A 13,146-nucleotide genomic window follows, 5' to 3' on the forward strand; every position below is an offset into this window, starting at 1 on the left:
GAACTTTAAAAGTGAACTTTATTTTTTTGGGAACTGAACTTTGAATTCGTTGATCAGAAGAATTAACTTTCATTGATCAGCTAAAGCTGAAAACAAAATGTTCCATGACTACCTCAGAGGAACTCAAGTCAGCAGAACCAAAACTGAGACCATGAAGTGACACCAACCACATCTGTTTTGGTCCTGCGATGAGTTCAATCAGCCAGTGTCTTTTAACCCTTTAATGCCATATGTCTCATATTTGATACATACAATGTCTGCGACCTTTTGCATAATTTTATTGTAGGATTTGTGGTAATTTTATCCGATACATGTTTTCTGCCCCCTGCTGGACACCTTTTGGACTGCAATAGTTGTGACATGACAGGCTAGTAAACGGTAAACATACAAAGATGATTTTTGTCCATATTTTTTAAACACTGTGTTAAGAGATCAAATAAAGACTTCAGATTCAAAACATTTGACTTTCTTTCTAATGTTTCTTGGGTTGGGCTTTAAATGGGAATATTTAGAAAACACACCACTAGCTGTAAACTTTTTCAAGTAAAACACTGCAATACAAGCAGTTGGAATAAAGAGTGGGAATATGTTACGCTCCTCAAACTGTAGATTGCGTTGTCATGCCAACTGATCAGAAAACAATCGGAACAACCTACCCATCTCGAACAGAATCGACTGTGATCGGATCTGAATCTTCTGATTGTTGTGTTTAAACAATAAATGTTTTTATTGAGAGGCTGTTGGTCTAAAACATTTGCATCCATGCAACATGGCTAATGACTCCAATTCATCATGAGAGAAAACAAACTGTTATAAATTGGACTGTGTATCATATATTGGATTTGTTTTAAATGGATCGTAGTTTTACGACAAGGGTTTGGAAAGAATTGGACTGTCTGTATAAGTATCATGAGATGACTTTGTGTGAATTGGTGCTGCATAAAAACAGCTGAATTGAAAGGTTTGGTTTAGTTTCTGTTTTAACTTGAATGTGCTGAAGCATGGAGCCAGGTTGTGGGGAAAAAAAATGTAACTTCCCAAAACTAAAGTCTGGACTCTGCACACAAATGAATAAACCAGGCAGTTTTACTCTGAATAAAGTGCTACACCTGTCTTTCTCCTTTGAGGCCTCATGATTTGCCTTCCTCATTCAACTCACCTCCCACACCTCCCCAAAGAACCAGATTTTCTATCCAACTGTAAATGATTTGATATTGTCTGGGCTGTAACAAATGAGCTGGCAGCTAAAGGCATCTTTAATAAAGGAAACAGGAGCCGAGTGGCCAAAAAGCTCTCAGTGCTTGGCGAGACGCTGCTCTCACCTGGGAGTAGCTGGAGAAACACCACTTAAATCTGTTCTCCTGGGACCGCAGCCGGCCAAATGGGATCCACACACTGCAGCTTGAATCAGTCAGCTTTACAAAATAATCCCCCTATGTACAATGTAGGCATTCCCTGAATACTTTAACTATCACCAAACTGTCAGTAACCAGGTAGTTTTCACCTTGACTTTACAATCAACCATTTTTTCTCCAACATCTGCTGGATTGAAAAGCCAAAAGAAAGGTTCTGAAAATATGTCCTCATGATGAAAAACAAGCTGTAGAAAAAAAAAGAGAGAGAGATGGATCAGCAGGATCAGCTTCAAACTTGAGGCAGCAGCACCTCGGAGAAATTATTTATTTAAGGTCATAAATCATTCAGCTGTGAGGTGTGAAAGATCATTTTTTTAAATAATTTACTTGAAAAGTAAAAGATTGAGACGCCTCTTCCTTCCAGGATTAAACAATCCGACATTTAGAAATAAAACCCCAAAACCCTCCAACATTATTCACACTCTCGCTTGTGAACTACGGTTCTTGTTACCGGAAGATTCCACTACGGGGGCGCATCAGAGAACTGAGACCATGTAAAATTTGCTAAATTTGAAGGGTAAAAGTGGAGAAATTAATTCACACACACCGACACATGCAATTACCAATCACATGCAAGGACACACACACATATATATATGTGAACCATATATATATATATATATATATATATATATGTATGGTTCACATATATATATGTGTGTGTGTACTTATATATACATATATATATATATATATATATATATATATATATATATATATATATATATATATATATATATATATATATATATATATATATATATATATATATGTATGGTTCACATATATATATGTGTGTGTGTCCTTGCATGTGATTGGTAATTGCATGTGTCGGCGTTTTCAAAACATAGGAAGCGTCTTTCAGAATAAGTTCAATAATAAAAAATAATAACAAGTCTATAATAGAGTCCTGGTTTGGTTTTATTATCTTTCAGGTTGTCAGTGTTTCACTGCCAACCCAGTTGGAACATACCGTCCAGCTGGCGTTGCCATCTGGCCAATCGCCTTTTAGAACTGGAATGAAAGCTCGACACAGCTTGGTAACCTGGGCAGCGGTGCAAACCCAAAATATCCGCTGTTAGGGTGCATTCTTGGTTCATGAGACTTACAACTGAAAGTTGCAACATCCTCCCAGATGTAGTTGCCTTTCATAAATGACCCAGACATATTGAAGAACATGTTCCTGTTCAAGGTGTAGCTACATCACACCCAAGCCATGGACTGTATTTCTGTCAGAACTTGTCTTTAATTCTTTCACATCTGACCACAAGTTATTTCTCTAGGCTACTTTCATGCAATTGTTTGAGTTTTACATTTGTTTACCCAGAATTCCCTTTGCTGTATTTCACTTTGTGTGTTTGGTTGGCTTGAAGCAGACCGAACATACAGCGTGTGGACTCACAACTCCCAAAATAAACTGAACTTTCCTAGGAAATTAACTTGGATTGAAATCTTCTTCGTTTATTTTGTTGGTCTCATGTCAGCTGAAATGCTCAACACTGCCCCCAATGTTTCTGGTGGTATTACTCCGTTTGCGCCATCAGGGTACGGACCTGCATAAAAAAGACCAAAATGGGTCTTTTGAACCACTAGTTCAGGAACGACACACCACTACCGACCAGTGAGCTACTCTAATAGTAAAGAACTGGAAAATGTCCCTGAATGCAGCATCTAGCTCTCCTGATCCACTGCTGTGCTAACAGTTACGTACATATTCAGGCAAACAGTGGTGTTCATATGAGATCTGTAGTGAAACCGGCTGTTTCTGTGGTGATTCCTGTTTCCTGGTGGGCGCGGTCAGCTGACAACTGGAGGCACAGCTGATCCACATCTCAGCAATCAACGAACCACCTATTTAAGACCAGCTCTGCCTGCTATCCAGCGCCAGATTGTTGATTGCCCTGCGGTAAAACAGCTCTCGGCCTCAGCTCACGTTGCTTATGCTTGACCCTGATTGTAACCTGTCCTGTCTTCCTCCTGCTAGAGAAAGCCTGCCTGCCTGTTCGTTCGCTTGCTCCCCTGCCTGCCTGCCTTCCTCCTGATGCCCGCCAGTCTGCCAGTCTCTGAAAGCTCCGTTGGAAGAATTCACAGGAATCTGTGGAAAATCAATAAACCTCTCTCTGTACTCAAAGTGTCCGCTCTTTGGATCCTACTAGCCCCTCACCTACAACAGAACAATCTGGCCACTGAATGGATCCGACGGACGCGAACCCGGAAACCACCGCTGACAGCCTTTGGCGCACCATTTCAGGTCAGAATGCACATCTCGCTCGACATGAGCAAATGATGCTAACCCTGGATCAGAAGTATCATGCGATCCTCTCTCAGCTAACCCAGCTTACAACACACGTCGCCGGCTTGGGCCGTCCTGCACCGATTCAGCCGCCTGCTCCTGATCCGCCCGCTCACCAACCTGACTCAGCACACCCCGTAAGAGAGACGCATATTCCAGATCCCAAGCCGTATGCTGGTGATTTAGGCAAATGTAGAGGATTCTTGCTTCAATGTTCACTGGTATTCGATCAGAAACCATTCACCTACGCCACGGATCGAGCCAAGATTTCTTTTGTGATCGGACTCCTTGAAGGGAGAGCTCTGGATTGGGCTGAAGCAGCCTATGAACAACAGGGTTTCAGGCAGCAGTCATATTCATCTTTTGTCCATGAGATGAAAGGTTTTTGATCATCCTGTAAGAGGCAGAGTGTCTGCTACACGTCTCCTCAGCCTCCGTCAAGGAGGTACGAGTGTGGCTAACTTTGCTATTGATTTCAGGACAGCCGCCGCAGATTCTGGGTGGAATGAGGACGCTCTCCGTGACGTTTTTGCTAACAGTCTGCACAGCCGGTTGAAGGATGAACTAGCAACCCGTGACACGCCTGAGTCCCTGGAGGGACTAATTTCCCTCGCCATTCGGGTGGACAACCGATTGCGGGAGAGGGACCGGGAACGGAGATCCCAATCTCGTGACAAGCAGGAGTATTCCTCTAGAGCCATATCATCCTTCCCTCACACAGCCACTCCCTCAGAGGAGCCTATGCAGCTGGGAAGAGCGCACGTTTCCCCAGAGGAGCGGCAGAGGAGAAGGACCTCGGGTGACTGTTACTACTGTGGACTACCTGGACATCGTATTTCTTTCTGTCCCAACCGATCAAAAGACCAGGGTCGTCAGCAGCAGTGGGGGTACTGACGACCACATCCTCTGAGGTACTTCCCCACACTAAAACTCTCATCCCAGCAGTCCTGTTCAGCGATAATGTCCCCCATTCTGTTGATGCCTTGGTTGACTCTGGTGCAGAGGCTAATTTTTTGGATAGATCCTTAGCTAGCTCACTACATATTGGCTTGGAGACCCTCTCATCCCCCATATCTGCGCAGGCCCTGGATGGCAGTCTTCTTTACACCATCACACTGCAATCCCTTCCTATAAAAATGATTGTTTCGGGTAATCAAGAACTTATCTCGTTTTACATCGTCGACTCACCTAAATCCCCTCTGGTTTTAGGCCACCCTTGGCTGGCTCAGCACAACCCCCACCTGGACTGGCAGAGTGGGAGGATTGTTAACTGGAGTTCCTTCTGTCATGCCACCTGCCTTCTTTCAGCTGTTCCTGCGACCCTTGTTTCCAGCCGCCAACCTGTTCCCCTTGACCTGTCCACCGTTCCCCCAGTCTATCATGACTTAAGGGAGGTCTTTAGCAAGGACAACGCCTCAGCTCTTCCCCCACATAGACCTTATGACTGTTCCATTGATCTGCTCCCGGGGGCGCCATTACCAACCTGCCGTCTATATAACATCTCCCGACCAGAGACTGAGGCTATGGAGAAATATATCTCAGATTCTCTCGCGGCAGGACTAATCAGGCCCTCTTCGTCACCCGTAGGGGCTGGATTTTTCTTCGTCTCGAAGAAGGATGGTTCACTCAGGCCTTGTATAGATTATCGTGGCTTAAACGCTATCACTGTGAAGAATAAGTACCCTTTACCTCTGCTTGACTCTGTATTCAACTCCCTTCATGGCGCCACAATCTTCACTAAATTAGACCTCCGCAACGCATATCATTTGGTGAGAATAAAGGAGGGTGATGAATGGAAGACTGCTTTCAGAACCCCTCTCGGCCACTTCGAATATCTGGTCATGCCTTTTGGATTATGTAACGCTCCTGCAGTATTTCAGACCATGGTTAACGACGTACTAAGAGACCTTATTAACCGTTTTGTGTTTGTTTATTTGGATGACATCCTCATTTTCTCCCGGACTCTCTCGGAACATGAGCGACATGTCAAACAGGTACTTCAGAGACTGATGGAAAACCGCTTATTTGTAAAGGCAGAAAAGTGACTTTCATAAAGATACCATCTCATTTCTGGGCTATATCTTCGAGCGTGGACAGGTCAGAGCTGACCCTGAGAAGATCAAGGCTGTTGTGGAGTGGCCGACTCCTACCTCAGTAAAACAACTGCAGCGCTTTCTGGGTTTTGCGAACTTTTATCGACGCTTTATCCGCAACTTCAGCCGTACAGCTCTCCCCCTAACACGTCTCACTTCCCCATCAGTTCCCTTTTTCTGGTCAGACGCAGCAGCCCAAGCTTTCGACAAACTTAAGGAACTGTTCACCTCAGCTCCAGTTCTTCTCCATCCGGACCTGAACCGCCAATTTGTAGTGGAGGTGGATGCCTCGGACACCGGGGTAGGAGCCGTGTTGTCCCAGAGATCTCCTGAGACCCAGAAATTACACCCCTGTGCCTACTTTTCCCGACGTCTTACTCCTGCGGAACACAATTATCATGTTGGGGACCGAGAACTCCTTGCCATCAAGCTGGCTCTAGAGCAATGGCGGCACTGGCTGGAAGGATCCAGAGTTCCATTCCTCATTTGGACCGATCACAGGAACCTGGAGTATTTGCAGTCGGCTAAACAATTGAATCCCCGCCAAGCCCGTTGTTCTCTATTTTTCAACCGGTTCCATTTCACACTGTCATACAGACCAGGCTCCAAGAACCAGAAACCCAATTACCTGTCCCGTCAGTTTGCCCCTGAAACCACCACCTCCGTAGAAGACACCATCCTGCCAGCCTCCTGCATCGTGGCTGCAGTCTCATGGGAGGTCGAGAACCAAGTCATAGCTGATCAGCAACATCAGCCTGACCCGGGTACTGGTCCCCCGGATCGACTGTTTGTTCCCGACACCGCCCGATCCCTGGTTCTCCAGTGGGGTCACTCCTCCCGTTTGGCTTGTCATCCTGGTTCCTCACGCACTCTCTCCCTTATCAGACGCAGGTTTTGGTGGCCAACCATGGAGAAGGATGCGCAGGAGTTCGTGGCTGCCTGTACCACTTGTGCTAGGAGTAAGGCCTTGCATCGACCCCCAGCTGGTCTTCTACGTCCTCTGCCTGTCCCTAGCAGACCCTGGTCGCACATTGCAGTGGATTTTGTTACCGGCCTACCTGTTTCAAAAGGTAAAGACACCATCCTGACTATAGTGGACCATTTTTCCAAGGCTGTGCATTTCGTCGCTCTTCCCAAGCTCCCCTCAGCCAAGGAAACTGCCGACCTGTTAGTGCACCATGTCTTCCGACTCCATGGATTGCCCACTGACATAGTATCTGACCGGGGACCCCAGTTCACTTCCCAGGTGTGGAAGGCTTTTTGTCTATCCATCGGTGCCACGGTCAGTTTGTCCTCCGGTTTCCACCCCCAGACTAACGGTCAAGCCGAGAGAGCAAACCAGGACCTGGAGACCGTCCTTCATTGTGTGGCTGAATCCAACCCGTCATCGTGGAGCGACCATCTGGACTGGGTTGAGTACTCACACAACTCCCTCACATCCTCAGCTTCTGGTTTATCTCCTTTTGAAGGCTCTCTTGGGTACCAGCCGCCCCTGTTCCCTGTCCAAGAGGTTGAAGTAGCTGTTCCATCAGTTCAGTACCACATCCGCCGTTGTCGTCGGGCCTGGAGGACGACTCGGACTGCTCTGCTTCGGGCTGGGGAACGGAGTCGACGCCAGGCCGATCGCCATCGCACAGCTGAGCCCAAATATGCTCCTGGTCAGAAGGTCTGGTTATCTTCAAAGAACATTCCCTTGCGCACTGACGCCAAGAAGTTGGCTCCCCGCTACCTGGGACCCTTTGAGATCCAGCGGGTCATCAATCCCACGGTGGTTCGCCTGCAGCTCCCCCAATCTATGCGGATTCATCCCTCCTTCCACGTCTCCCAGTTAAAACCTGTGTCTTCCAGTCCTCTGGTCCCTCCTTCCAGGCCCCCTCCTCCCGCCCGGCTTGTGGCTGGTCGCCCGGCGTACACCGTCCGGCGTCTTCTGGATGTGCGCCGTCGCGGCCGGGGCTTCCAGTTTCTGGTGGACTGGGAGGGTTATGGTCCTGAGGAGCGGGCCTGGGTCCCCTGCTCTTTCATCCTTGATCCTTCCCTGGTCAGGGATTTCCGTCGGGCCCATCCCGAGAAGTTCCGGTCACCGGGTGGCTCCCGTTGAGGGGGGGGTACTGTGGTGATTCCTGTTTCCTGGTGGGCGCGGTCAGCTGACAACTGGAGGCACAGCTGATCCACATCTCAGCAATCAACGAACCACCTATTTAAGACCAGCTCTGCCTGCTATCCAGCGCCAGATTGTTGATTGCCCTGCGGTAAAACAGCTCTCGGCCTCAGCTCACGTTGCTTATGCTTGACCCTGATTGTAACCTGTCCTGTCTTCCTCCTGCTAGAGAAAGCCCGCCTGCCTGTTCGTTCGCTTGCTCCCCTGCCTGCCTTCCTCCTGATGCCCGCCAGTCTGCCAGTCTCTGAAAGCTCCGTTGGAAGAATTCACAGGAATCTGTGGAAAATCAATAAACCTCTCTCTGTACTCAAAGTGTCCGCTCTTTGGATCCTACTAGCCCCTCGCCTACAACAGTTTCATGTTTCCTTTTCATGAAGAAGAACCAGAGAACCAGAGGATGAGACCACCGGTTTAAATGGTTTGCAAATAACTGCATTTCTGGAGTGTGTGAATGGGGCAAAGGTAACACAATTCTAACTTGTATGTATATAGCATGACGAAAGTATGTGTCAAGCTAAAAACTAGACAGTTGGATGAACGTCTGGGATGATTCTCCAGTAAATGTTATTCCTCTGGTATCTAACTAATAAATCAGCAGAAAAAAGGTTTATGGTAAACTTTCTGCATTTTTAAAACGTCTGTTTCTCCTTTGTTTACAGGAACGTTGATAAATCCATCAGAAATCTGTGTGTCCTGGACGTGATGACTCTGTAAAATGACCTACAGGTCATTAAAGCAGTGAGCGAGTAGAAACAGATCCACCTTTTCCTAACTTTGTGTCATGAATCAACACTCCCAGCTGACAGGTATGATTTATACCATCTCACATCTTTCCGTTGTGTGTGGATCACAGATAAACTGCTTTTGGTTCAGGTTGGTGGCAGAAGTAGGGGAGGGAAGGCTGAAGGGAGGGGAGCAGTGGAGCGAGTCTGAACAGGTTCATGAAACACAAGCTTTGTTTCTGAACATCTGCAACGCCCTGTGAGGATAAAAATATAACGCTGCCGCGAAACAGCAACACACGCCAAAACAAAAAGCGTGTAGGTGTAGTTGTCTGCAGACACAAACACACTGCGGATGTTTCACTCGTTCTTTCTTATTTGGATGAGTTCAGGTGTTTGTGGGGCAAAACAAGGACAAAAAACACTCCATGTTGACATGAAGCATCACACAGTTGCTGCACATCACCATGAGAATCTCCCGTTCCGTCTCATCATGATGAGAATCTCCCGTTCCACCTCATCACCATGAGAATCTCCCGTTCCACCTCATCACCATGAGAATCTCCCGTTCCACCTCATCACCATGAGAATCTCCCGTTCCACCTCATCACCATGAGAATCTCCCGTTCCACTTCATCACCATGAGAATCTCCCGTTCCACCTCATCACCATGAGAATCTCCCGTTCCACCTCATCACCATGAGAATCTCCCGTTCCACCTCATCACCATGAGAATCTCCCGTTCCACCTCATCACCATGAGAATCTCCCGTTCCACCTCATCATCATGAGAATCTCCCGTTCCACCTCATCACCATGAGAATCTCCCGTTCCACCTCATCACCATGAGAATCTCCCGTTCCACCTCATCATCATGAGAATCTCCCGTTCCACCTCATCACCATGAGAATCTCCCGTTCCACCTCATCACCATGAGAATCTCCCGTTCCACCTCATCCCAGAGCTGCTCTGCTGGATGTAGATCTGGTGACTGTGGAGGCCATTGGTGGACAGTGAATGCATCGTCATAGTGGAGATGATGTGAGCTTTGTGATATCATCCTGCTGGAAGTTTCCATTAGAACAGTGGTTCCCAGTGGTTTTCTGAAGGACACCTTTTCACCAACAGCAATAATGTCAAGCTCCCCCCCACCCACATGAACCAAAGAAACATTTTAAGAAATGTATCATTAGTTTAGTGCCTGTATTGTAGTTAACTACAGTTAAAACCATGTCAGTGTCAGTATTACTATTTATTCTTCTGCTTTAGTGTGAAACGTTTTAAAGCAGGAACATCTGCAAACTACTTCAGGCGAGCCGACTTTTCAGTGAGACAGATCCTACTTTAGTAATGTTGTTGTTTGATGGTAGATGATCATATTTACCTCCGCCAAGGAGGTTATGTTTTTACCGGCATTTATCTATTTGTCTGTTTGTTCAAGATAACTCAAAAAGTTCTAGACAGATTTTCATGAAATTTTCAGGACTTGTTGGAATTGTTAAAAAGAAGAACTGATTAAATTTTGATGGTGATCCAGATCACCGCCCTGCGATGGACTGGCGAGCTGTCCAGGGTGTACCCTGCGTTTCGCCCAGAGACAGTGGGATAGGCTCCAGCTTCCCCGCGACCCTGAATTGGACTAATCAGTTTGGATAATGGATGGATGGATCTGGATCACCGTTTGGATCCAGGAACTTTTTAAAGGCCTTGGCAGCGTTTTTTCGCTCTCCGAGTTCATCATCATTTCCCTTTGGTACTTTTACCAATATGTCCATTGCCAAAACTCCCAAGTGTTTTTTAGTCTTTCAGTCTGCCCCCCCATCAGAAGATGCTACTGTGCTCAGAAAGGGATGGACATGGTCAGCAGCAGGACTCAGGTAGGCTGTGCTGGTTAAACCATGTCATGGTGGTACTGGATGTTTAGATGGACATGCTTTTCTGATGTTTCCACCAAATGCTGAGTCTACCATCTGAACATGGAGCCTGAACTGGAAACTCTTCAGACCAGCAATGTTTCTCCATCTTCTATTGTCCAGTTCTGGTGAGTCTGTGTGAATTGTAGCCTCAGTTTCCTGACTGGTTAGATATCTGTGTGGACAGGAAGCTGAACAGGTGAGGCTGATGATGTGGACGGTGTGAGCAGATTCCCACCCTGTAGCAGAATGTGCTTTTAGAGGAGCTGCAGGTTTGCACAGGTGAGAACATGTCTGTGCTTTAGAAGTTAAAAGCCGCTTTATCTCAGATTATTTTGCAGACATCTACAGTTAACAGGACGCCAGGTTTGTTGACTTTACTGACAGTAACCACCTGGTACCGTAGACCTGGAACCTCTGAATATCCAGGCCTGTTTTGACCAAAGAAACCAGTCAAACCAGAGGGAATCTCTCCACCATGATGAGGAAAGATGCATCCTGCAGCGGGATAAGACATCCAGTCACAGCTCAGGGCTTAAAAAAACAAAGAGTCCTGGCTTTCCTGGCCTTCGCCAGACATCAGCTCCAATGAACATTATGGGAAAACGAGAAGACTAAGCTAAATATTAAATAAATGTAAAAACAAAACAGAGAATTTTCTCTTCTCGTCTGAAGGGTTTCTGGACCCCCGATTCCATGAGGAAATCAAACCCCCGTCCCCCCAGGTCACCCAGAATTAACAGTCTGAGGGCTTTTTCCCTGAGCTTGTGTCGATCCGTCGGCATTAATTTGTTCAGTTGAGTCAGACAGGAATTCCATTCTTCCATGTTTCTGCATGTGTTGGAGTCGGGAACGCTGATCCGCTCCCTTCATGGACTCAGGCAGGTCCAGGCACAGTTTGCTGGATCTGCACATGAAACAGCTCCCACATCAGGTGCTGCAAAACCTGCAGGCTGTTTCAGTTTTCCTCTCCAGTCTCCAGCCAGCAAGGTCGCCCTGATACCGACACACTGGCACGACTTTTCCCCTCACGATGGTTTCATTTTTCACATTTGTTTGTGGAACCAGCTGAAACCAGCTGGTTCATTCCTACCACAGACAAAAGAAAAAAACTTCCTGGACTGTTTGGTCAACACACCTTGAACGCTGAACCTGATTCTCTGACTTTGGTTGGTAAAAAATTTGACAGGAAGTGGCTTCATCACGGTCTTCAGACCAAAGCAGAGGTTTCTTATTAACCCAGTAGGGATAATGATCTTTTTTATGATGAAAATCTGATTTAAAAATTGCTGTTTTCATGGATCATTGTGGATTTCCTATGTAGAGTCTCTGAATGATCGCTGCAGTTCGTGGCTGGATTGTAAACCTCCAGGATGGAATATAAATGCCTGGAAAATGTCTTTTGGTCACCTGAAGTGTAAACTTTCCATCACAATACGCCCCACAGTTAAGTTGTACTGTTGCAGAGAATAATTATGGCGCTCCAGGAGATCTCATGGAGTTTTCACAGTTTATTCTGCAGAACTCTGATCCATCACAGAACTGGATTCTTGGTCTTGCTGCTGTCAGTCTGCATTCTCCTTCTGCTCCGACTCCATTTTTTTAACAAAGATCTGGAATACTGACTCCAGTCCTGGTTTCCACTGTGTGATGGTCGATCCCAGATGCCTCTGAGCCCGGAGACGTGGATGCGGCCTCTGGGACTCTGGACCAGGTTAACATACAGCACCTTCTCTGCTGTTTGTCGGGTTTTGGTTTGCCCGTCAAGCTCTTTGGATTTCCTGAATGTTTTAATGATATCCTCTACGGCAGAGGCAGAAATATGCAAACCTCTTTCAAGTTGCAAACTTTTTAAAACTAAATCAACTCCTGGCCATGAAGACTAAACACAACTGAAACAAAAATGAGGATCAGACAGAAAGGAAAACCTGGAGTAAATTTATCAAGTGCAGGAATTACAAAGTCATATAGAAGTTGTGAACATAAGACAGCATCGAAGAAGGAACTGGAGAGGAACCAGAATATAAGTATGATCACCCTGTAAATGATGGAAGAATCAGATTTTTGGTGGAACATCATGGAAGTATGGATCCATCCATCTTCTTGTCCAACTTCAGACCCCGTAGTGACATGGTTTCACCAGCACAGCCTACCTGAGTCCTGCTGCTGACCATGTCCATCCCTTTCTGAGCACAGTGTAGCATCTTCTGATGGAAACTTCCAGCAGGATGATGCACCATGTCACAAAGCTCACATCATCTCCACCATGACGATGCGTTCACTGTCCTCCAACGGCTCCACAGTCACCAGATCTACATCCAGCAGAGCAGCTTTGGGACGTGGTGGAACGGGAGATTCTCATCATGATGTGCAGCAACTGTGTGATGCTTCGTGTCGACATGGAGCAAAATCTCCTTATTTCCTCATTCTGATGCTCAGTTTAAACTTCAGCAAGATGTCTTCATCATGTCATGCCATGAGACTTCATGTCAACATGGAGCAAAAAACAAAAAAAATGTTTCCACCTTGTTGAATCAATGACATCCAGAGTGT

At 46.4% G+C, this 13,146-nt stretch overlaps 1 protein-coding gene across 2 annotated transcripts in view; it reads right to left on the reverse strand.

Moving 5' to 3' along the window:
• The window catches only part of ltbp1 (latent transforming growth factor beta binding protein 1), a 167,359-nt gene that overhangs the window by 78,283 nt on the left and 75,930 nt on the right, over positions 1 to 13,146 (reverse strand). The gene's annotated exons all lie outside the window — the stretch shown is intronic.

This window comes from Telmatherina bonti (genome assembly GCF_933228915.1).
Source record: "Telmatherina bonti genome assembly, chromosome: 11".
Taxonomy (NCBI): domain Eukaryota; kingdom Metazoa; phylum Chordata; class Actinopteri; order Atheriniformes; family Telmatherinidae; genus Telmatherina; species Telmatherina bonti.